This window comes from Eubalaena glacialis, chromosome 2 (assembly GCF_028564815.1).
Source record: "Eubalaena glacialis isolate mEubGla1 chromosome 2, mEubGla1.1.hap2.+ XY, whole genome shotgun sequence".
In the NCBI taxonomy this organism is placed as follows: Eukaryota; Metazoa; Chordata; class Mammalia; order Artiodactyla; family Balaenidae; genus Eubalaena; species Eubalaena glacialis.
The window spans coordinates 55,692,870-55,716,816 of record NC_083717.1 but is presented as its reverse complement, the minus strand read 5'-3'; the positions used below and the strand labels follow the sequence as shown (position 1 = coordinate 55,716,816).

The following is a 23,947-nucleotide window of genomic DNA, read 5'->3' as shown; positions in this document are numbered from 1 at the left end:
TCTCGTCCAGTCTTTGTGCTTTGGTCAGAAGGCGTGGCTGTGGGAGAGCGGGAGTCTGTGACCTATTTCAGCAGCCCCTGGGCGTTAAACTTCGCATGCGGCCTCTTGAAGCTGACAGGGGTCTTTCTCCTTTTCCTTTCAGTTGGGGGTCCAACCAGGGTGCTGTGTATAAACTGTGGCGTTTACTGTTGGAGGTGTCTGCAGAGGGCCACAGCGACACCCAGAGACCAAGACGCGTATTCAGCGCCACGCACAGGAACCCACAAGCGCATCCTCGTGCGCAGTCACAGTCACACACGCCCACTCACGTGAATACACAGATACAGTGTCTGACACACCGACCAATGTACGTGCCTAACTTCCTCCAGTCATGCTGTGAGACACGCAATCAGTTTTCGGTAATGGATAGTGGTACTTGGAAAGCAGGTTCTGGGCTCACGGCAAGGTAAGTGTTCGCAAGAATCATGTTCTCTGAACCGTGGTGCAATTCAGAAGCCTGCATGATTTCTGTCCACTTCTCAGGTGCAGCTGCAGGGCAAGGCTGGCCGTCGGCAAAGACAAGAAGACCTTCGCGTTGTCTGATGACTGGATGTCCTAAGGAGAACTGGAAAAAGTGGGGCGGGCGCACGTTGCTGAGCGTGGCTGTGGATAACTCAGGACGGTATGCATTCACCCATACTAAAATGTGCCATTGGATATTAGGTTTTCATCAGATGGGCCCAGTGGCTGCAAGAGTGGATTGATTGTTGGTCTTGCTGAGTGGCCTGAAGACTGTGGATTCCCCAGGCTGTTGGAGTACTTCCGGGTCATGGCTCCTCTGCAGAGCCCCACGGCCTGCCCGTTTGTGTTCTGCAGCGTCCCAGCATGTGCTTGGATCGATGATGACACCCTTGTATGCATTCCTTGGAAAATCTGAACAAAATGAGTGAGAACGCTCTACCGTCTCCTTATCGAAACTGAGGTCCAGCACGTTTCCTCTCTCGGGGGTATGGGACAGTTAGGAGTGAGGGCCGACGTCCCCTGCTGACAGGCATGCAAACACCACTAAGGGCTCCAGCATTGGAGGGACTCCTGTGTGAGGGTCGACCGTGTCTGCCCATAAGCTGGGTCATCTATGAATCCCCGGTCCCTGCTAAAAGACCGCTGAGGGAATACAAGGGGCCAGGCTCTCCTGCTAGTCTTCAGAGTCGGAGCGTGTGCTGGTGGAGGCCCAGTGAGTTTGCAGCTTGGAGAGGTGTGTTTTGGCCAGGATCACGCTTTGTGCATGCCGCTTCGGAGGTTGATTCTGGAAGCCAAAGTGAGCAAGCTTCCCTGGTTGGAGCCTGGAGCCTCAGGCCAGGCCTGAGGCCCTCTGTGATGTTGTGTGTGGTGTGGTGAGGTTCCTGAGTGCCCGGTGGGGCTGGAGCAGTGAGCAGGGGTGGGCTGGAGTTGAGCGATGGCAGAAGGGGGCCGATGGACTAGGCCACGGGGCTGCCCCTTTCAGCTCCTCTGCTGAAGCTGCCGGCACACTGTTGGTGCTAAGTGGATCATCGTGGAGTGGGCTGAGGATCGAGTGCTGCATTTAAGCCTGTGTGGTGGCTGGGGGCCTGGAGAGAAAGTTAAGGTATCATGAGGACACGTCCTATGTAATGTCGTGGGATGGGCTGTCATCATTGGGTTGCAGGTGCTGGCCTCAGCTTCCCGAGGATGTGTCTTGTTCGTGAAGGGCTGGCATCAGCTGCCTATGGAGGGGATGGCTTTGGCAGTTCATGAGGATGTAGTGAGGTAGGTAACCTGTGTAGAGTTGCGATCCCATTTCCGGAGGAGTGACTCCACACGGGTGTCTTGCGGGACGTAGAGAAGATGGACATGCTGAGGCATCTGTGCCGGCCTCCTTGGGGGTAGGTGAGTTATGGGAACAAGCCCTTTGGTCGTTTTGTTCCTTCTTTTGGGAATGTGCAAAGCGATAGTGTTTCTCCCGGAGGGCATGACGCGGCCGGCCCATGTGGCATGCAGGCCGTTCGAAGAGCCAGAGCTTTATCCGGAGCAGTCCATTGGCCGGGAAGAGATGGGGACACAGTTGCCCTGCCAGGTGCCCTGCCGTGGCCAACCACCTTTCCCTTTCAGGCTTCCAAGTCCCCTCGCATGGCAGAGGTCTTCCATTGAAAGTCTGTCTGTGGTCCTCGGGGACAGTGCCTTTGATCACTGTGAGTTCCTCGGTAGTGTCGCTGTGGCAGTGGAGAATTGCCAGGATGCATGCGGTGCCGTGGGCCTCATCAAAGCAGACAGGCTTGCGGTCTGTCTTCCCTGGTGTTCAGTGTCCCCGTGTTCGCATGATGTCTGTGGCTTCAAGTAGGGTTGAGTCGCCCTGCAGGCAGCAGGAGGGCACTTAGGACGAGGCTGTGAAGGGTTTGAGCGTTTCCTCAGTGGTCTGGGCCGCGAAACCTGCCAGTTGGAAGCTTGCCGATACGTGGCCGGGAAGGTGGCCTAATTTCCGCTGTCAGGTCCCAACCTGTGTCATGGTTGCTGAAGCCCAACACTTCCCGTTGTGGGCATTCCCACGGGGTCACGGAAAGTGATATGGTCTAGTTGGCGAGAAGAGGCACTTGGGCCGAAGTTCGTTAGCCCCTTGAGTAGTGCCGGGCTGCATCTTGCCTGTAGGCAACTGCAGGTCGGAGTCAGCCCCCCCATGGGAGGTTCCCTTGCTTCTGGGAGCGCTGGGAGTGACCCCAAGGGCACATCAGATGTGCTTGTAGGTGGCAGGGTCTCCAGGTCCACGTAGATGTGACACGCACGGCCGGGAGGCAGGTCTCGTCCAGTCTTTGTGCTTTGGTCAGAAGGCGTGGCTGTGGGAGAGCGGGAGTCTGTGACCTATTTCAGCAGCCCCTGGGGGTTAAACTTCGCATGCGGCCTCTTGAAGCTGACAGGGGTCTTTCTCCTTTTCCTTTCAGTTGGGGGTCCAACCAGGGTGCTGTGTATAAACTGCGGCGTTTACTGTTGGAGGTGTCTGCAGAGGGCCACAGCGACACCCAGAGACCAAGACGCGTATTCAGCGCCACGCACAGGAACCCACAAGCGCATCCTCGTGCGCAGTCACAGTCACACACGCCCACTCACGTGAATACACAGATACAGTGTCTGACACACCGACCAATGTACGTGCCTAACTTCCTCCAGTCATGCTGTGAGACACGCAATCAGTTTTCGGTAATGGATAGTGGTACTTGGAAAGCAGGTTCTGGGCTCACGGCAAGGTAAGTGTTCGCAAGAATCATGTTCTCTGAACCGTGGTGCAATTCAGAAGCCTGCATGATTTCTGTCCACTTCTCAGGTGCAGCTGCAGGGCAAGGCTGGCCGTCGGCAAAGACAAGAAGACCTTCGCGTTGTCTGATGACTGGATGTCCTAAGGAGAACTGGAAAAAGTGGGGCGGGCGCACGTTGCTGAGCGTGGCTGTGGATAACTCAGGACGGTATGCATTCACCCATACTAAAATGTGCCATTGGATATTAGGTTTTCATCAGATGGGCCCAGTGGCTGCAAGAGTGGATTGATTGTTGGTCTTGCTGAGTGGCCTGAAGACTGTGGATTCCCCAGGCTGTTGGAGTACTTCCGGGTCATGGCTCCTCTGCAGAGCCCCACGGCCTGCCCGTTTGTGTTCTGCAGCGTCCCAGCATGTGCTTGGATCGATGATGACACCCTTGTATGCATTCCTTGGAAAATCTGAACAAAATGAGTGAGAACGCTCTACCGTCTCCTCATCGAAACTGAGGTCCAGCACGTTTCCTCTCTCGGGGGTATGGGACAGTTAGGAGTGAGGGCCGACGTCCCCTGCTGACAGGCATGCAAACACCACTAAGGGCTCCAGCATTGGAGGGACTCCTGTGTGAGGGTCGACCGTGTCTGCCCATAAGCTGGGTCATCTATGAATCCCCGGTCCCTGCTAAAAGACCGCTGAGGGAATACAAGGGGCCAGGCTCTCCTGCTAGTCTTCAGAGTCGGAGCGTGTGCTGGTGGAGGCCCAGTGAGCTTGCAGCTTGGAGAGGTGTGTTTTGGCCAGGATCACGCTTTGTGCATGCCGCTTCGGAGGTTGATTCTGGAAGCCAAAGTGAGCAAGCTTCCCTGGTTGGAGCCTGGAGCCTCAGGCCAGGCCTGAGGCCCTCTGTGATGTTGTGTGTGGTGTGGTGAGGTTCCTGAGTGCCCGGTGGGGCTGGAGCAGTGAGCAGGGGTGGGCTGGAGTTGAGCGATGGCAGAAGGGGGCCGATGGACTAGGCCACGGGGCTGCCCCTTTCAGCTCCTCTGCTGAAGCTGCCGGCACACTGTTGGTGCTAAGTGGATCATCGTGGAGTGGGCTGAGGATCGAGTGCTGCATTTAAGCCTGTGTGGTGGCTGGGGGCCTGGAGAGAAAGTTAAGGTATCATGAGGACACGTCCTATGTAATGTCGTGGGATGGGCTGTCATCATTGGGTTGCAGGCGCTGGCCTCAGCTTCCCGAGGATGTGTCTTGTTCGTGAAGGGCTGGCATCAGCTGCCTATGGAGGGGATGGCTTTGGCAGTTCATGAGGATGTAGTGAGGTAGGTAACCTGTGTAGAGTTGCGATCCCATTTCCGGAGGAGTGACTCCACACGGGTGTCTTGCGGGACGTAGAGAAGATGGACATGCTGAGGCATCTGTGCCGGCCTCCTTGGGGGTAGGTGAGTTATGGGAACAAGCCCTTTGGTCGTTTTGTTCCTTCTTTTGGGAATGTGCAAAGCGATAGTGTTTCTCCCGGAGGGCATGACGCGGCCGGCCCATGTGGCATGCAGGCCGTTCGAAGAGCCAGAGCTTTATCCGGAGCAGTCCATTGGCCGGGAAGAGATGGGGACACAGTTGCCCTGCCAGGTGCCCTGCCGTGGCCAACCACCTTTCCCTTTCAGGCTTCCAAGTCCCCTCGCATGGCAGAGGTCTTCCATTGAAAGTCTGTCTGTGGTCCTCGGGGACAGTGCCTTTGATCACTGTGAGTTCCTCGGTAGTGTCGCTGTGGCAGTGGAGAATTGCCAGGATGCATGCGGTGCCGTGGGCCTCATCAAAGCAGACAGGCTTGCGGTCTGTCTTCCCTGGTGTTCAGTGTCCCCGTGTTCGCATGATGTCTGTGGCTTCAAGTAGGGTTGAGTCGCCCTGCAGGCAGCAGGAGGGCACTTAGGACGAGGCTGTGAAGCGTTTGAGCGTTTCCTCAGTGGTCTGGGCCGCGAAACCTGCCAGTTGGAAGCTTGCCGATACGTGGCCGGGAAGGTGGCCTAATTTCCGCTGTCAGGTCCCAACCTGTGTCATGGTTGCTGAAGCCCAACACTTCCCGTTGTGGGCATTCCCACGGGGTCACGGAAAGTGATATGGTCTAGTTGGCGAGAAGAGGCACTTGGGCCGAAGTTCGTTAGCCCCTTGAGTAGTGCCGGGCTGCATCTTGCCTGTAGGCAACTGCAGGTCGGAGTCAGCCCCCCCATGGGAGGTTCCCTTGCTTCTGGGAGTGCTGGGAGTGACCCCAAGGGCACATCAGATGTGCTTGTAGGTGGCAGGGTCTCCAGGTCCACGTAGATGTGACACGCACGGCCGGGAGGCAGGTCTCGTCCAGTCTTTGTGCTTTGGTCAGAAGGCGTGGCTGTGGGAGAGCGGGAGTCTGTGACCTATTTCAGCAGCCCCTGGGCGTTAAACTTCGCATGCGGCCTCTTGAAGCTGACAGGGGTCTTTCTCCTTTCAGTTGGGGGTCCAACCAGGGTGCTGTGTATAAACTGTGGCGTTTATTGTTGGAGGTGTCTGCAGAGGGCCACAGCGACACCCAGAGACCAAGACGCATATTCAGCGCCACACACAGGAACCCACAAGCGCATCCTCGTGCGCAGTCACAGTCACACACACCCACTCACGTGAATACACAGATACAGTGTCTGACACACCGACCAATGTACGTGCCTAACTTCCTCCAGTCATGCTGTGAGACATGCAATCAGTTTTCGGTAATGGATAGTGGTACTTGGAAAGCAGGTTCTGGGCTCACGGCAAGGTAAGTGTTCGCAAGAATCATGTTCTCTGAACCGTGGTGCAATTCAGAAGCCTGCATGATTTCTGTCCACTTCTCAGGTGCAGCTGCAGGGCAAGGCTGGCCGTCGGCAAAGACAAGAAGACCTTCGCGTTGTCTGATGACTGGATGTCCTAAGGAGAACTGGAAAAAGTGGGGCGGGCGCACGTTGCTGAGCGTGGCTGTGGATAACTCAGGACGGTATGCATTCACCCATACTAAAATGTGCCATTGGATATTAGGTTTTCATCAGATGGGCCCAGTGGCTGCAAGAGTGGATTGATTGTTGGTCTTGCTGAGTGGCCTGAAGACTGTGGATTCCCCATGCTGTTGGAGTACTTCCGGGTCATGGCTCCTCTGCAGAGCCCCACGGCCTGCCCGTTTGTGTTCTGCAGCGTCCCAGCATGTGCTTGGATCGATGATGACACCCTTGTATGCATTCCTTGGAAAATCTGAACAAAATGAGTGAGAACGCTCTACCGTCTCCTTATCGAAACTGAGGTCCAGCACGTTTCCTCTCTCGGGGGTATGGGACAGTTAGGAGTGAGGGCCGACGTCCCCTGCTGACAGGCATGCAAACACCACTAAGGGCTCCAGCATTGGAGGGACTCCTGTGTGAGGGTCGACCGTGTCTGCCCATAAGCTGGGTCATCTATGAATCCCCGGTCCCTGCTAAAAGACCGCTGAGGGAATACAAGGGGCCAGGCTCTCCTGCTAGTCTTCAGAGTCGGAGCGTGTGCTGGTGGAGGCCCAGTGAGCTTGCAGCTTGGAGAGGTGTGTTTTGGCCAGGATCACGCTTTGTGCATGCCGCTTCGGAGGTTGATTCTGGAAGCCAAAGTGAGCAAGCTTCCCTGGTTGGAGCCTGGAGCCTCAGGCCAGGCCTGAGGCCCTCTGTGATGTTGTGTGTGGTGTGGTGAGGTTCCTGAGTGCCCGGTGGGGCTGGAGCAGTGAGCAGGGGTGGGCTGGAGTTGAGCGATGGCAGAAGGGGGCCGATGGACTAGGCCACGGGGCTGCCCCTTTCAGCTCCTCTGCTGAAGCTGCCGGCACACTGTTGGTGCTAAGTGGATCATCGTGGAGTGGGCTGAGGATCGAGTGCTGCATTTAAGCCTGTGTGGTGGCTGGGGGCCTGGAGAGAAAGTTAAGGTATCATGAGGACACGTCCTATGTAATGTCGTGGGATGGGCTGTCATCATTGGGTTGCAGGTGCTGGCCTCAGCTTCCCGAGGATGTGTCTTGTTCGTGAAGGGCTGGCATCAGCTGCCTATGGAGGGGATGGCTTTGGCAGTTCATGAGGATGTAGTGAGGTAGGTAACCTGTGTAGAGTTGCGATCCCATTTCCGGAGGAGTGACTCCACACGGGTGTCTTGCGGGACGTAGAGAAGATGGACATGCTGAGGCATCTGTGCCGGCCTCCTTGGGGGTAGGTGAGTTATGGGAACAAGCCCTTTGGTCGTTTTGTTCCTTCTTTTGGGAATGTGCAAAGCGATAGTGTTTCTCCCGGAGGGCATGACGCGGCCGGCCCATGTGGCCTGCAGGCCGTTCGAAGAGCCAGAGCTTTATCCGGAGCAGTCCATTGGCCGGGAAGAGATGGGGACACAGTTGCCCTGCCAGGTGCCCTGCCGTGGCCAACCACCTTTCCCTTTCAGGCTTCCAAGTCCCCTCGCATGGCAGAGGTCTTCCATTGAAAGTCTGTCTGTGGTCCTCGGGGACAGTGCCTTTGATCACTGTGAGTTCCTCGGTAGTGTCGCTGTGGCAGTGGAGAATTGCCAGGATGCATGCGGTGCCGTGGGCCTCATCAAAGCAGACAGGCTTGCGGTCTGTCTTCCCTGGTGTTCAGTGTCCCCGTGTTCGCATGATGTCTGTGGCTTCAAGTAGGGTTGAGTCGCCCTGCAGGCAGCAGGAGGGCACTTAGGACGAGGCTGTGAAGCGTTTGAGCGTTTCCTCAGTGGTCTGGGCCGCGAAACCTGCCAGTTGGAAGCTTGCCGATACGTGGCCGGGAAGGTGGCCTAATTTCCGCTGTCAGGTCCCAACCTGTGTCATGGTTGCTGAAGCCCAACACTTCCCGTTGTGGGCATTCCCACGGGGTCACGGAAAGTGATATGGTCTAGTTGGCGAGAAGAGGCACTTGGGCCGAAGTTCGTTAACCCCTTGAGTAGTGCCGGGCTGCATCTTGCCTGTAGGCAACTGCAGGTCGGAGTCAGCCCCCCCATGGGAGGTTCCCTTGCTTCTGGGAGCGCTGGGAGTGACCCCAAGGGCACATCAGATGTGCTTGTAGGTGGCAGGGTCTCCAGGTCCACGTAGATGTGACACCCACGGCCGGGAGGCAGGTCTCGTCCAGTCTTTGTGCTTTGGTCAGAAGGCGTGGCTGTGGGAGAGCGGGAGTCTGTGACCTATTTCAGCAGCCCCTGGGCGTTAAACTTCGCATGCGGCCTCTTGAAGCTAACAGGGGTCTTTCTCCTTTTCCTTTCAGTTGGGGGTCCAACCAGGGTGCTGTGTATAAACTGTGGCGTTTACTGTTGGAGGTGTCTGCAGAGGGCCACAGCGACACCCAGAGACCAAGACGCGTATTCAGCGCCACACACAGGAACCCACAAGCGCATCCTCGTGCGCAGTCACAGTCACACACGCCCACTCACGTGAATACACAGATACAGTGTCTGACACACCGACCAATGTACGTGCCTAACTTCCTCCAGTCATGCTGTGAGACACGCAATCAGTTTTCGGTAATGGATAGTGGTACTTGGAAAGCAGGTTCTGGGCTCACGGCAAGGTAAGTGTTCGCAAGAATCATGTTCTCTGAACCGTGGTGCAATTCAGAAGCCTGCATGATTTCTGTCCACTTCTCAGGTGCAGCTGCAGGGCAAGGCTGGCCGTCGGCAAAGACAAGAAGACCTTCGCGTTGTCTGATGACTGGATGTCCTAAGGAGAACTGGAAAAAGTGGGGCGGGCGCACGTTGCTGAGCGTGGCTGTGGATAACTCAGGACGGTATGCATTCACCCATACTAAAATGTGCCATTGGATATTAGGTTTTCATCAGATGGGCCCAGTGGCTGCAAGAGTGGATTGATTGTTGGTCTTGCTGAGTGGCCTGAAGACTGTGGATTCCCCATGCTGTTGGAGTACTTCCGGGTCATGGCTCCTCTGCAGAGCCCCACGGCCTGCCCGTTTGTGTTCTGCAGCGTCCCAGCATGTGCTTGGATCGATGATGACACCCTTGTATGCATTCCTTGGAAAATCTGAACAAAATGAGTGAGAACGCTCTACCATCTCCTTATCGAAACTGAGGTCCAGCACGTTTCCTCTCTCGGGGGTATGGGACAGTTAGGAGTGAGGGCCGACGTCCCCTGCTGACAGGCATGCAAACACCACTAAGGGCTCCAGCATTGGAGGGACTCCTGTGTGAGGGTCGACCGTGTCTGCCCATAAGCTGGGTCATCTATGAATCCCCGGTCCCTGCTAAAAGACCGCTGAGGGAATACAAGGGGCCAGGCTCTCCTGCTAGTCTTCAGAGTCGGAGCGTGTGCTGGTGGAGGCCCAGTGAGCTTGCAGCTTGGAGAGGTGTGTTTTGGCCAGGATCACGCTTTGTGCATGCCGCTTCGGAGGTTGATTCTGGAAGCCAAAGTGAGCAAGCTTCCCTGGTTGGAGCCTGGAGCCTCAGGCCAGGCCTGAGGCCCTCTGTGATGTTGTGTGTGGTGTGGTGAGGTTCCTGAGTGCCCGGTGGGGCTGGAGCAGTGAGCAGGGGTGGGCTGGAGTTGAGCGATGGCAGAAGGGGGCCGATGGACTAGGCCACGGGGCTGCCCCTTTCAGCTCCTCTGCTGAAGCTGCCGGCACACTGTTGGTGCTAAGTGGATCATCGTGGAGTGGGCTGAGGATCGAGTGCTGCATTTAAGCCTGTGTGGTGGCTGGGGGCCTGGAGAGAAAGTTAAGGTATCATGAGGACACGTCCTATGTAATGTCGTGGGATGGGCTGTCATCATTGGGTTGCAGGTGCTGGCCTCAGCTTCCCGAGGATGTGTCTTGTTCGTGAAGGGCTGGCATCAGCTGCCTATGGAGGGGATGGCTTTGGCAGTTCATGAGGATGTAGTGAGGTAGGTAACCTGTGTAGAGTTGCGATCCCATTTCCGGAGGAGTGACTCCACACGGGTGTCTTGCGGGACGTAGAGAAGATGGACATGCTGAGGCATCTGTGCCGGCCTCCTTGGGGGTAGGTGAGTTATGGGAACAAGCCCTTTGGTCGTTTTGTTCCTTCTTTTGGGAATGTGCAAAGCGATAGTGTTTCTCCCGGAGGGCATGACGCGGCCGGCCCATGTGGCATGCAGGCCGTTCGAAGAGCCAGAGCTTTATCCGGAGCAGTCCATTGGCCGGGAAGAGATGGGGACACAGTTGCCCTGCCAGGTGCCCTGCCGTGGCCAACCACCTTTCCCTTTCAGGCTTCCAAGTCCCCTCGCATGGCAGAGGTCTTCCATTGAAAGTCTGTCTGTGGTCCTCGGGGACAGTGCCTTTGATCACTGTGAGTTCCTCGGTAGTGTCGCTGTGGCAGTGGAGAATTGCCAGGATGCATGCGGTGCCGTGGGCCTCATCAAAGCAGACAGGCTTGCGGTCTGTCTTCCCTGGTGTTCAGTGTCCCCGTGTTCGCATGATGTCTGTGGCTTCAAGTAGGGTTGAGTCGCCCTGCAGGCAGCAGGAGGGCACTTAGGACGAGGCTGTGAAGCGTTTGAGCGTTTCCTCAGTGGTCTGGGCCGCGAAACCTGCCAGTTGGAAGCTTGCCGATACGTGGCCGGGAAGGTGGCCTAATTTCCGCTGTCAGGTCCCAACCTGTGTCATGGTTGCTGAAGCCCAACACTTCCCGTTGTGGGCATTCCCACGGGGTCACGGAAAGTGATATGGTCTAGTTGGCGAGAAGAGGCACTTGGGCCGAAGTTCGTTAACCCCTTGAGTAGTGCCGGGCTGCATCTTGCCTGTAGGCAACTGCAGGTCGGAGTCAGCCCCCCCATGGGAGGTTCCCTTGCTTCTGGGAGCGCTGGGAGTGACCCCAAGGGCACATCAGATGTGCTTGTAGGTGGCAGGGTCTCCAGGTCCACGTAGATGTGACACCCACGGCCGGGAGGCAGGTCTCGTCCAGTCTTTGTGCTTTGGTCAGAAGGCGTGGCTGTGGGAGAGCGGGAGTCTGTGACCTATTTCAGCAGCCCCTGGGCGTTAAACTTCGCATGCGGCCTCTTGAAGCTAACAGGGGTCTTTCTCCTTTTCCTTTCAGTTGGGGGTCCAACCAGGGTGCTGTGTATAAACTGTGGCGTTTACTGTTGGAGGTGTCTGCAGAGGGCCACAGCGACACCCAGAGACCAAGACGCGTATTCAGCGCCACACACAGGAACCCACAAGCGCATCCTCGTGCGCAGTCACAGTCACACACGCCCACTCACGTGAATACACAGATACAGTGTCTGGCACACCGACCAATGTACGTGCCTAACTTCCTCCAGTCATGCTGTGAGACACGCAATCAGTTTTCGGTAATGGATAGTGGTACTTGGAAAGCAGGTTCTGGGCTCACGGCAAGGTAAGTGTTCGCAAGAATCATGTTCTCTGAACCGTGGTGCAATTCAGAAGCCTGCATGATTTCTGTCCACTTCTCAGGTGCAGCTGCAGGGCAAGGCTGGCCGTCGGCAAAGACAAGAAGACCTTCGCGTTGTCTGATGACTGGATGTCCTAAGGAGAACTGGAAAAAGTGGGGCGGGCGCACGTTGCTGAGCATGGCTGTGGATAACTCAGGACGGTATGCATTCACCCATACTAAAATGTGCCATTGGATATTAGGTTTTCATCAGATGGGCCCAGTGGCTGCAAGAGTGGATTGATTGTTGGTCTTGCTGAGTGGCCTGAAGACTGTGGATTCCCCATGCTGTTGGAGTACTTCCGGGTCATGGCTCCTCTGCAGAGCCCCACGGCCTGCCCGTTTGTGTTCTGCAGCGTCCCAGCATGTGCTTGGATCGATGATGACACCCTTGTATGCATTCCTTGGAAAATCTGAACAAAATGAGTGAGAACGCTCTACCGTCTCCTTATCGAAACTGAGGTCCAGCACGTTTCCTCTCTCGGGGGTATGGGACAGTTAGGAGTGAGGGCCGACGTCCCCTGCTGACAGGCATGCAAACACCACTAAGGGCTCCAGCATTGGAGGGACTCCTGTGTGAGGGTCGACCGTGTCTGCCCATAAGCTGGGTCATCTATGAATCCCCGGTCCCTGCTAAAAGACCGCTGAGGGAATACAAGGGGCCAGGCTCTCCTGCTAGTCTTCAGAGTCGGAGCGTGTGCTGGTGGAGGCCCAGTGAGCTTGCAGCTTGGAGAGGTGTGTTTTGGCCAGGATCACGCTTTGTGCATGCCGCTTCGGAGGTTGATTCTGGAAGCCAAAGTGAGCAAGCTTCCCTGGTTGGAGCCTGGAGCCTCAGGCCAGGCCTGAGGCCCTCTGTGATGTTGTGTGTGGTGTGGTGAGGTTCCTGAGTGCCCGGTGGGGCTGGAGCAGTGAGCAGGGGTGGGCTGGAGTTGAGCGATGGCAGAAGGGGGCCGATGGACTAGGCCACGGGGCTGCCCCTTTCAGCTCCTCTGCTGAAGCTGCCGGCACACTGTTGGTGCTAAGTGGATCATCGTGGAGTGGGCTGAGGATCGAGTGCTGCATTTAAGCCTGTGTGGTGGCTGGGGGCCTGGAGAGAAAGTTAAGGTATCATGAGGACACGTCCTATGTAATGTCGTGGGATGGGCTGTCATCATTGGGTTGCAGGTGCTGGCCTCAGCTTCCCGAGGATGTGTCTTGTTCGTGAAGGGCTGGCATCAGCTGCCTATGGAGGGGATGGCTTTGGCAGTTCATGAGGATGTAGTGAGGTAGGTAACCTGTGTAGAGTTGCGATCCCATTTCCGGAGGAGTGACTCCACACGGGTGTCTTGCGGGACGTAGAGAAGATGGACATGCTGAGGCATCTGTGCCGGCCTCCTTGGGGGTAGGTGAGTTATGGGAACAAGCCCTTTGGTCGTTTTGTTCCTTCTTTTGGGAATGTGCAAAGCGATAGTGTTTCTCCCGGAGGGCATGACGCGGCCGGCCCATGTGGCCTGCAGGCCGTTCGAAGAGCCAGAGCTTTATCCGGAGCAGTCCATTGGCCGGGAAGAGATGGGGACACAGTTGCCCTGCCAGGTGCCCTGCCGTGGCCAACCACCTTTCCCTTTCAGGCTTCCAAGTCCCCTCGCATGGCAGAGGTCTTCCATTGAAAGTCTGTCTGTGGTCCTCGGGGACAGTGCCTTTGATCACTGTGAGTTCCTCGGTAGTGTCGCTGTGGCAGTGGAGAATTGCCAGGATGCATGCGGTGCCGTGGGCCTCATCAAAGCAGACAGGCTTGCGGTCTGTCTTCCCTGGTGTTCAGTGTCCCCGTGTTCGCATGATGTCTGTGGCTTCAAGTAGGGTTGAGTCGCCCTGCAGGCAGCAGGAGGGCACTTAGGACGAGGCTGTGAAGCGTTTGAGCGTTTCCTCAGTGGTCTGGGCCGCGAAACCTGCCAGTTGGAAGCTTGCCGATACGTGGCCGGGAAGGTGGCCTAATTTCCGCTGTCAGGTCCCAACCTGTGTCATGGTTGCTGAAGCCCAACACTTCCCGTTGTGGGCATTCCCACGGGGTCACGGAAAGTGATATGGTCTAGTTGGCGAGAAGAGGCACTTGGGCCGAAGTTCGTTAGCCCCTTGAGTAGTGCCGGGCTGCATCTTGCCTGTAGGCAACTGCAGGTCGGAGTCAGCCCCCCCATGGGAGGTTCCCTTGCTTCTGGGAGCGCTGGGAGTGACCCCAAGGGCACATCAGATGTGCTTGTAGGTGGCAGGGTCTCCAGGTCCACGTAGATGTGACACCCACGGCCGGGAGGCAGGTCTCGTCCATTCTTTGTGCTTTGGTCAGAAGGCGTGGCTGTGGGAGAGCGGGAGTCTGTGACCTATTTCAGCAGCCCCTGGGCGTTAAACTTCGCATGCGGCCTCTTGAAGCTGACAGGGGTCTTTCTCCTTTCATTTGGGGTCCAACCAGGGTGCTGTGTATAAACTGTGGCGTTTACTGTTGGAGGTGTCTGCAGAGGGCCACAGCGACACCCAGAGACCAAGACGCGTATTCAGCGCCACACACAGGAACCCACAAGCGCATCCTCGTGCGCAGTCACAGTCACACACATCCACTCACGTGAATACACAGATACAGTGTCTGGCACACCGACCAATGTACGTGCCTAACTTCCTCCAGTCATGCTGTGAGACACGCAATCAGTTTTCGGTAATGGATAGTGGTACTTGGAAAGCAGGTTCTGGGCTCACGGCAAGGTAAGTGTTCGCAAGAATCATGTTCTCTGAACCGTGGTGCAATTCAGAAGCCTGCATGATTTCTGTCCACTTCTCAGGTGCAGCTGCAGGGCAAGGCTGGCCGTCGGCAAAGACAAGAAGACCTTCGCGTTGTCTGATGACTGGATGTCCTAAGGAGAACTGGAAAAAGTGGGGCGGGCGCACGTTGCTGAGCATGGCTGTGGATAACTCAGGACGGTATGCATTCACCCATACTAAAATGTGCCATTGGATATTAGGTTTTCATCAGATGGGCCCAGTGGCTGCAAGAGTGGATTGATTGTTGGTCTTGCTGAGTGGCCTGAAGACTGTGGATTCCCCATGCTGTTGGAGTACTTCCGGGTCATGGCTCCTCTGCAGAGCCCCACGGCCTGCCCGTTTGTGTTCTGCAGCGTCCCAGCATGTGCTTGGATCGATGATGACACCCTTGTATGCATTCCTTGGAAAATCTGAACAAAATGAGTGAGAACGCTCTACCGTCTCCTTATCGAAACTGAGGTCCAGCACGTTTCCTCTCTCGGGGGTATGGGACAGTTAGGAGTGAGGGCCGACGTCCCCTGCTGACAGGCATGCAAACACCACTAAGGGCTCCAGCATTGGAGGGACTCCTGTGTGAGGGTCGACCGTGTCTGCCCATAAGCTGGGTCATCTATGAATCCCCGGTCCCTGCTAAAAGACCGCTGAGGGAATACAAGGGGCCAGGCTCTCCTGCTAGTCTTCAGAGTCGGAGCGTGTGCTGGTGGAGGCCCAGTGAGCTTGCAGCTTGGAGAGGTGTGTTTTGGCCAGGATCACGCTTTGTGCATGGCGCTTCGGAGGTTGATTCTGGAAGCCAAAGTGAGCAAGCTTCCCTGGTTGGAGCCTGGAGCCTCAGGCCAGGCCTGAGGCCCTCTGTGATGTTGTGTGTGGTGTGGTGAGGTTCCTGAGTGCCCGGTGGGGCTGGAGCAGTGAGCAGGGGTGGGCTGGAGTTGAGCGATGGCAGAAGGGGGCCGATGGACTAGGCCACGGGGCTGCCCCTTTCAGCTCCTCTGCTGAAGCTGCCGGCACACTGTTGGTGCTAAGTGGATCATCGTGGAGTGGGCTGAGGATCGAGTGCTGCATTTAAGCCTGTGTGGTGGCTGGGGGCCTGGAGAGAAAGTTAAGGTATCATGAGGACACGTCCTATGTAATGTCGTGGGATGGGCTGTCATCATTGGGTTGCAGGTGCTGGCCTCAGCTTCCCGAGGATGTGTCTTGTACGTGAAGGGCTGGCATCAGCTGCCTATGGAGGGGATGGCTTTGGCAGTTCATGAGGATGTAGTGAGGTAGGTAACCTGTGTAGAGTTGCGATCCCATTTCCGGAGGAGTGACTCCACACGGGTGTCTTGCGGGACGTAGAGAAGATGGACATGCTGAGGCATCTGTGCCGGCCTCCTTGGGGGTAGGTGAGTTATGGGAACAAGCCCTTTGGTCGTTTTGTTCCTTCTTTTGGGAATGTGCAAAGCGATAGTGTTTCTCCCGGAGGGCATGACGCGGCCGGCCCATGTGGCCTGCAGGCCGTTCGAAGAGCCAGAGCTTTATCCGGAGCAGTCCATTGGCCGGGAAGAGATGGGGACACAGTTGCCCTGCCAGGTGCCCTGCCGTGGCCAACCACCTTTCCCTTTCAGGCTTCCAAGTCCCCTCGCATGGCAGAGGTCTTCCATTGAAAGTCTGTCTGTGGTCCTCGGGGACAGTGCCTTTGATCACTGTGAGTTCCTCGGTAGTGTCGCTGTGGCAGTGGAGAATTGCCAGGATGCATGCGGTGCCGTGGGCCTCATCAAAGCAGACAGGCTTGCGGTCTGTCTTCCCTGGTGTTCAGTGTCCCCGTGTTCGCATGATGTCTGTGGCTTCAAGTAGGGTTGAGTCGCCCTGCAGGCAGCAGGAGGGCACTTAGGACGAGGCTGTGAAGCGTTTGAGCGTTTCCTCAGTGGTCTGGGCCGCGAAACCTGCCAGTTGGAAGCTTGCCGATACGTGGCCGGGAAGGTGGCCTAATTTCCGCTGTCAGGTCCCAACCTGTGTCATGGTTGCTGAAGCCCAACACTTCCCGTTGTGGGCATTCCCACGGGGTCACGGAAAGTGATATGGTCTAGTTGGCGAGAAGAGGCACTTGGGCCGAAGTTCGTTAGCCCCTTGAGTAGTGCCGGGCTGCATCTTGCCTGTAGGCAACTGCAGGTCGGAGTCAGCCCCCCCATGGGAGGTTCCCTTGCTTCTGGGAGCGCTGGGAGTGACCCCAAGGGCACATCAGATGTGCTTGTAGGTGGCAGGGTCTCCAGGTCCACGTAGATGTGACACCCACGGCCGGGAGGCAGGTCTCGTCCAGTCTTTGTGCTTTGGTCAGAAGGCGTGGCTGTGGGAGAGCGGGAGTCTGTGACCTATTTCAGCAGCCCCTGGGCGTTAAACTTCGCATGCGGCCTCTTGAAGCTGACAGGGGTCTTTCTCCTTTTCCTTTCAGTTGGGGGTCCAACCAGGGTGCTGTGTATAAACTGTGGCGTTTACTGTTGGAGGTGTCTGCAGAGGGCCACAACGACACCCAGAGACCAAGACGCGTATTCAGCGCCACACACAGGAACCCACAAGCGCATCCTCGTGCGCAGTCACAGTCACACACGCCCACTCACGTGAATACACAGATACAGTGTCTGACACACCGACCAATGTACGTGCCTAACTTCCTCCAGTCATGCTGTGAGACACGCAATCAGTTTTCGGTAATGGATAGTGGTACTTGGAAAGCAGGTTCTGGGCTCACGGCAAGGTAAGTGTTCGCAAGAATCATGTTCTCTGAACCGTGGTGCAATTCAGAAGCCTGCATGATTTCTGTCCACTTCTCAGGTGCAGCTGCAGGGCAAGGCTGGCCGTCGGCAAAGACAAGAAGACCTTCGCGTTGTCTGATGACTGGATGTCCTAAGGAGAACTGGAAAAAGTGGGGCGGGCGCACGTTGCTGAGCGTGGCTGTGGATAACTCAGGACGGTATGCATTCACCCATACTAAAATGTGCCATTGGATATTAGGTTTTCATCAGATGGGCCCAGTGGCTGCAAGAGTGGATTGATTGTTGGTCTTGCTGAGTGGCCTGAAGACTGTGGATTCCCCATGCTGTTGGAGTACTTCCGGGTCATGGCTCCTCTGCAGAGCCCCACGGCCTGCCCGTTTGTGTTCTGCAGCGTCCCAGCATGTGCTTGGATCGATGATGACACCCTTGTATGCATTCCTTGGAAAATCTGAACAAAATGAGTGAGAACGCTCTACCGTCTCCTTATCGAAACTGAGGTCCAGCACGTTTCCTCTCTCGGGGGTATGGGACAGTTAGGAGTGAGGGCCGACGTCCCCTGCTGACAGGCATGCAAACACCACTAAGGGCTCCAGCATTGGAGGGACTCCTGTGTGAGGGTCGACCGTGTCTGCCCATAAGCTGGGTCATCTATGAATCCCCGGTCCCTGCTAAAAGACCGCTGAGGGAATACAAGGGGCCAGGCTCTCCTGCTAGTCTTCAGAGTCGGAGCGTGTGCTGGTGGAGGCCCAGTGAGCTTGCAGCTTGGAGAGGTGTGTTTTGGCCAGGATCACGCTTTGTGCATGGCGCTTCGGAGGTTGATTCTGGAAGCCAAAGTGAGCAAGCTTCCCTGGTTGGAGCCTGGAGCCTCAGGCCAGGCCTGAGGCCCTCTGTGATGTTGTGTGTGGTGTGGTGAGGTTCCTGAGTGCCCGGTGGGGCTGGAGCAGTGAGCAGGGGTGGGCTGGAGTTGAGCGATGGCAGAAGGGGGCCGATGGACTAGGCCACGGGGCTGCCCCTTTCAGCTCCTCTGCTGAAGCTGCCGGCACACTGTTGGTGCTAAGTGGATCATCGTGGAGTGGGCTGAGGATCGAGTGCTGCATTTAAGCCTGTGTGGTGGCTGGGGGCCTGGAGAGAAAGTTAAGGTATCATGAGGACACGTCCTATGTAATGTCGTGGGATGGGCTGTCATCATTGGGTTGCAGGTGCTGGCCTCAGCTTCCCGAGGATGTGTCTTGTACGTGAAGGGCTGGCATCAGCTGCCTATGGAGGGGATGGCTTTGGCAGTTCATGAGGATGTAGTGAGGTAGGTAACCTGTGTAGAGTTGCGATCCCATTTCCGGAGGAGTGACTCCACACGGGTGTCTTGCGGGACGTAGAGAAGATGGACATGCTGAGGCATCTGTGCCGGCCTCCTTGGGGGTAGGTGAGTTATGGGAACAAGCCCTTTGGTCGTTTTGTTCCTTCTTTTGGGAATGTGCAAAGCGATAGTGTTTCTCCCGGAGGGCATGACGCGGCCGGCCCATGTGGCCTGCAGGCCGTTCGAAGAGCCAGAGCTTTATCCGGAGCAGTCCATTGGCCGGGAAGAGATGGGGACACAGTTGCCCTGCCAGGTGCCCTGCCGTGGCCAACCACCTTTCCCTTTCAGGCTTCCAAGTCCCCTCGCATGGCAGAGGTCTTCCATTGAAAGTCTGTCTGTGGTCCTCGGGGACAGTGCCTTTGATCACTGTGAGTTCCTCGGTAGTGTCGCTGTGGCAGTGGAGAATTGCCAGGATGCATGCGGTGCCGTGGGCCTCATCAAAGCAGACAGGCTTGCGGTCTGTCTTCCCTGGTGTTCAGTGTCCCCGTGTTCGCATGATGTCTGTGGCTTCAAGTAGGGTTGAGTCGCCCTGCAGGCAGCAGGAGGGCACTTAGGACGAGGCTGTGAAGCGTTTGAGCGTTTCCTCAGTGGTCTGGGCCGCGAAACCTGCCAGTTGGAAGCTTGCCGATACGTGGCCGGGAAGGTGGCCTAATTTCCGCTGTCAGGTCCCAACCTGTGTCATGGTTGCTGAAGCCCAACACTTCCCGTTGTGGGCATTCCCACGGGGTCACGGAAAGTGATATGGTCTAGTTGGCGAGAAGAGGCACTTGGGCCGAAGTTCGTTAGCCCCTTGAGTAGTGCCGGGCTGCATCTTGCCTGTAGGCAACTGCAGGTCGGAGTCAGCCCCCCCATGGGAGGTTCCCTTGCTTCTGGGAGCGCTGGGAGTGACCCCAAGGGCACATCAGATGTGCTTGTAGGTGGCAGGGTCTCCAGGTCCACGTAGATGTGACACCCACGGCCGGGAGGCAGGTCTCGTCCAGTCTTTGTGCTTTGGTCAGAAGGCGTGGCTGTGGGAGAGCGGGAGTCTGTGACCTATTTCAGCAGCCCCTGGGCGTTAAACTTCGCATGCGGCCTCTTGAAGCTGACAGGGGTCTTTCTCCTTTTCCTTTCAGTTGGGGGTCCAACCAGGGTGCTGTGTATAAACTGTGGCGTTTACTGTTGGAGGTGTCTGCAGAGGGCCACAACGACACCCAGAGACCAAGACGCGTATTCAGCGCCACACACAGGAACCCACAAGCGCATCCTCGTGCGCAGTCACAGTCACACACGCCCACTCACGTGAATACACAGATACAGTGTCTGACACACCGACCAATGTACGTGCCTAACTTCCTCCAGTCATGCTGTGAGACACGCAATCAGTTTTCGGTAATGGATAGTGGTACTTGGAAAGCAGGTTCTGGGCTCACGGCAAGGTAAGTGTTCGCAAGAATCATGTTCTCTGAACCGTGGTGCAATTCAGAAGCCTGCATGATTTCTGTCCACTTCTCAGGTGCAGCTGCAGGGCAAGGCTGGCCGTCGGCAAAGACAAGAAGACCTTCGCGTTGTCTGATGACTGGATGTCCTAAGGAGAACTGGAAAAAGTGGGGCGGGCGCACGTTGCTGAGCGTGGCTGTGGATAACTCAGGACGGTATGCATTCACCCATACTAAAATGTGCCATTGGATATTAGGTTTTCATCAGATGGGCCCAGTGGCTGCAAGAGTGGATTGATTGTTGGTCTTGCTGAGTGGCCTGAAGACTGTGGATTCCCCATGCTGTTGGAGTACTTCCGGGTCATGGCTCCTCTGCAGAGCCCCACGGCCTGCCCGTTTGTGTTCTGCAGCGTCCCAGCATGTGCTTGGATCGATGATGACACCCTTGTATGCATTCCTTGGAAAATCTGAACAAAATGAGTGAGAACGCTCTACCGTCTCCTTATCGAAACTGAGGTCCAGCACGTTTCCTCTCTCGGGGGTATGGGACAGTTAGGAGTGAGGGCCGACGTCCCCTGCTGACAGGCATGCAAACACCACTAAGGGCTCCAGCATTGGAGGGACTCCTGTGTGAGGGTCGACCGTGTCTGCCCATAAGCTGGGTCATCTATGAATCCCCGGTCCCTGCTAAAAGACCGCTGAGGGAATACAAGGGGCCAGGCTCTCCTGCTAGTCTTCAGAGTCGGAGCGTGTGCTGGTGGAGGCCCAGTGAGCTTGCAGCTTGGAGAGGTGTGTTTTGGCCAGGATCACGCTTTGTGCATGCCGCTTCGGAGGTTGATTCTGGAAGCCAAAGTGAGCAAGCTTCCCTGGTTGGAGCCTGGAGCCTCAGGCCAGGCCTGAGGCCCTCTGTGATGTTGTGTGTGGTGTGGTGAGGTTCCTGAGTGCCCGGTGGGGCTGGAGCAGTGAGCAGGGGTGGGCTGGAGTTGAGCGATGGCAGAAGGGGGCCGATGGACTAGGCCACGGGGCTGCCCCTTTCAGCTCCTCTGCTGAAGCTGCCGGCACACTGTTGGTGCTAAGTGGATCATCGTGGAGTGGGCTGAGGATCGAGTGCTGCATTTAAGCCTGTGTGGTGGCTGGGGGCCTGGAGAGAAAGTTAAGGTATCATGAGGACACGTCCTATGTAATGTCGTGGGATGGGCTGTCATCATTGGGTTGCAGGTGCTGGCCTCAGCTTCCCGAGGATGTGTCTTGTTCGTGAAGGGCTGGCATCAGCTGCCTATGGAGGGGATGGCTTTGGCAGTTCATGAGGATGTAGTGAGGTAGGTAACCTGTGTAGAGTTGCGATCCCATTTCCGGAGGAGTGACTCCACACGGGTGTCTTGCGGGACGTAGAGAAGATGGACATGCTGAGGCATCTGTGCCGGCCTCCTTGGGGGTAGGTGAGTTATGGGAACAAGCCCTTTGGTCGTTTTGTTCCTTCTTTTGGGAATGTGCAAAGCGATAGTGTTTCTCCCGGAGGGCATGACGCGGCCGGCCCATGTGGCCTGCAGGCCGTTCGAAGAGCCAGAGCTTTATCCGGAGCAGTCCATTGGCCGGGAAGAGATGGGGACACAGTTGCCCTGCCAGGTGCCCTGCCGTGGCCAACCACCTTTCCCTTTCAGGCTTCCAAGTCCCCTCGCATGGCAGAGGTCTTCCATTGAAAGTCTGTCTGTGGTCCTCGGGGACAGTGCCTTTGATCACTGTGAGTTCCTCGGTAGTGTCGCTGTGGCAGTGGAGAATTGCCAGGATGCATGCGGTGCCGTGGGCCTCATCAAAGCAGACAGGCTTGCGGTCTGTCTTCCCTGGTGTTCAGTGTCCCCGTGTTCGCATGATGTCTGTGGCTTCAAGTAGGGTTGAGTCGCCCTGCAGGCAGCAGGAGGGCACTTAGGACGAGGCTGTGAAGCGTTTGAGCGTTTCCTCAGTGGTCTGGGCCGCGAAACCTGCCAGTTGGAAGCTTGCCGATACGTGGCCGGGAAGGTGGCCTAATTTCCGCTGTCAGGTCCCAACCTGTGTCATGGTTGCTGAAGCCCAACACTTCCCGTTGTGGGCATTCCCACGGGGTCACGGAAAGTGATATGGTCTAGTTGGCGAGAAGAGGCACTTGGGCCGAAGTTCGTTAGCCCCTTGAGTAGTGCCGGGCTGCATCTTGCCTGTAGGCAACTGCAGGTCGGAGTCAGCCCCCCCATGGGAGGTTCCCTTGCTTCTGGGAGCGCTGGGAGTGACCCCAAGGGCACATCAGATGTGCTTGTAGGTGGCAGGGTCTCCAGGTCCACGTAGATGTGACACCCACGGCCGGGAGGCAGGTCTCGTCCAGTCTTTGTGCTTTGGTCAGAAGGCGTGGCTGTGGGAGAGCGGGAGTCTGTGACCTATTTCAGCAGCCCCTGGGCGTTAAACTTCGCATGCGGCCTCTTGAAGCTGACAGGGGTCTTTCTCCTTTTCCTTTCAGTTGGGGGTCCAACCAGGGTGCTGTGTATAAACTGTGGCGTTTACTGTTGGAGGTGTCTGCAGAGGGCCACAACGACACCCAGAGACCAAGACGCGTATTCAGCGCCACACACAGGAACCCACAAGCGCATCCTCGTGCGCAGTCACAGTCACACACGCCCACTCACGTGAATACACAGATACAGTGTCTGACACACCGACCAATGTACGTGCCTAACTTCCTCCAGTCATGCTGTGAGACATGCAATCAGTTTTCGGTAATGGATAGTGGTACTTGGAAAGCAGGTTCTGGGCTCACGGCAAGGTAAGTGTTCGCAAGAATCATGTTCTCTGAACCGTGGTGCAATTCAGAAGCCTGCATGATTTCTGTCCACTTCTCAGGTGCAGCTGCAGGGCAAGGCTGGCCGTCGGCAAAGACAAGAAGACCTTCGCGTTGTCTGATGACTGGATGTCCTAAGGAGAACTGGAAAAAGTGGGGCGGGCGCACGTTGCTGAGCGTGGCTGTGGATAACTCAGGACGGTATGCATTCACCCATACTAAAATGTGCCATTGGATATTAGGTTTTCATCAGATGGGCCCAGTGGCTGCAAGAGTGGATTGATTGTTGGTCTTGCTGAGTGGCCTGAAGACTGTGGATTCCCCATGCTGTTGGAGTACTTCCGGGTCATGGCTCCTCTGCAGAGCCCCACGGCCTGCCCGTTTGTGTTCTGCAGCGTCCCAGCATGTGCTTGGATCGATGATGACACCCTTGTATGCATTCCTTGGAAAATCTGAACAAAATGAGTGAGAACGCTCTACCGTCTCCTTATCGAAACTGAGGTCCAGCACGTTTCCTCTCTCGGGGGTATGGGACAGTTAGGAGTGAGGGCCGACGTCCCCTGCTGACAGGCATGCAAACACCACTAAGGGCTCCAGCATTGGAGGGACTCCTGTGTGAGGGTCGACCGTGTCTGCCCATAAGCTGGGTCATCTATGAATCCCCGGTCCCTGCTAAAAGACCGCTGAGGGAATACAAGGGGCCAGGCTCTCCTGCTAGTCTTCAGAGTCGGAGCGTGTGCTGGTGGAGGCCCAGTGAGCTTGCAGCTTGGAGAGGTGTGTTTTGGCCAGGATCACGCTTTGTGCATGCCGCTTCGGAGGTTGATTCTGGAAGCCAAAGTGAGCAAGCTTCCCTGGTTGGAGCCTGGAGCCTCAGGCCAGGCCTGAGGCCCTCTGTGATGTTGTGTGTGGTGTGGTGAGGTTCCTGAGTGCCCGGTGGGGCTGGAGCAGTGAGCAGGGGTGGGCTGGAGTTGAGCGATGGCAGAAGGGGGCCGATGGACTAGGCCACGGGGCTGCCCCTTTCAGCTCCTCTGCTGAAGCTGCCGGCACACTGTTGGTGCTAAGTGGATCATCGTGGAGTGGGCTGAGGATCGAGTGCTGCATTTAAGCCTGTGTGGTGGCTGGGGGCCTGGAGAGAAAGTTAAGGTATCATGAGGACACGTCCTATGTAATGTCGTGGGATGGGCTGTCATCATTGG

The 23,947-nt window shown here is 56.5% G+C and overlaps 9 non-coding genes across 9 annotated transcripts; all 9 read left to right on the top strand.

The window, feature by feature from the left end:
• Positions 1 to 872: 872 nt before the first annotated feature.
• Positions 873 to 965, top strand: LOC133086327 (small nucleolar RNA SNORD116). The gene has a single exon (XR_009700084.1). It is a non-coding gene; the product is annotated as a small nucleolar RNA SNORD116 (small nucleolar RNA).
• A 2,695-nt stretch (positions 966 to 3,660) lies between these two features.
• LOC133086196 (small nucleolar RNA SNORD116) lies at positions 3,661 to 3,753 on the top strand. Its single transcript, XR_009699959.1, has one exon. It is a non-coding gene; the product is annotated as a small nucleolar RNA SNORD116 (small nucleolar RNA).
• Positions 3,754 to 6,442: 2,689 nt separating this feature from the next.
• On the top strand, positions 6,443 to 6,535 carry LOC133086326 (small nucleolar RNA SNORD116). The gene has a single exon (XR_009700083.1). It is a non-coding gene; the product is annotated as a small nucleolar RNA SNORD116 (small nucleolar RNA).
• A 2,695-nt stretch (positions 6,536 to 9,230) lies between these two features.
• On the top strand, positions 9,231 to 9,323 carry LOC133086496 (small nucleolar RNA SNORD116). The gene has a single exon (XR_009700250.1). It is a non-coding gene; the product is annotated as a small nucleolar RNA SNORD116 (small nucleolar RNA).
• A 2,695-nt stretch (positions 9,324 to 12,018) lies between these two features.
• LOC133086325 (small nucleolar RNA SNORD116) lies at positions 12,019 to 12,111 on the top strand. The gene has a single exon (XR_009700082.1). It is a non-coding gene; the product is annotated as a small nucleolar RNA SNORD116 (small nucleolar RNA).
• Positions 12,112 to 14,799: 2,688 nt separating this feature from the next.
• Positions 14,800 to 14,892, top strand: LOC133086324 (small nucleolar RNA SNORD116). Its single transcript, XR_009700081.1, has one exon. It is a non-coding gene; the product is annotated as a small nucleolar RNA SNORD116 (small nucleolar RNA).
• Positions 14,893 to 17,587: 2,695 nt separating this feature from the next.
• On the top strand, positions 17,588 to 17,680 carry LOC133086322 (small nucleolar RNA SNORD116). Its single transcript, XR_009700079.1, has one exon. It is a non-coding gene; the product is annotated as a small nucleolar RNA SNORD116 (small nucleolar RNA).
• Positions 17,681 to 20,375: 2,695 nt separating this feature from the next.
• On the top strand, positions 20,376 to 20,468 carry LOC133086320 (small nucleolar RNA SNORD116). The gene has a single exon (XR_009700078.1). It is a non-coding gene; the product is annotated as a small nucleolar RNA SNORD116 (small nucleolar RNA).
• A 2,695-nt stretch (positions 20,469 to 23,163) lies between these two features.
• Positions 23,164 to 23,256, top strand: LOC133086319 (small nucleolar RNA SNORD116). Its single transcript, XR_009700077.1, has one exon. It is a non-coding gene; the product is annotated as a small nucleolar RNA SNORD116 (small nucleolar RNA).
• The last annotated feature ends 691 nt before the right edge of the window (positions 23,257 to 23,947 follow it).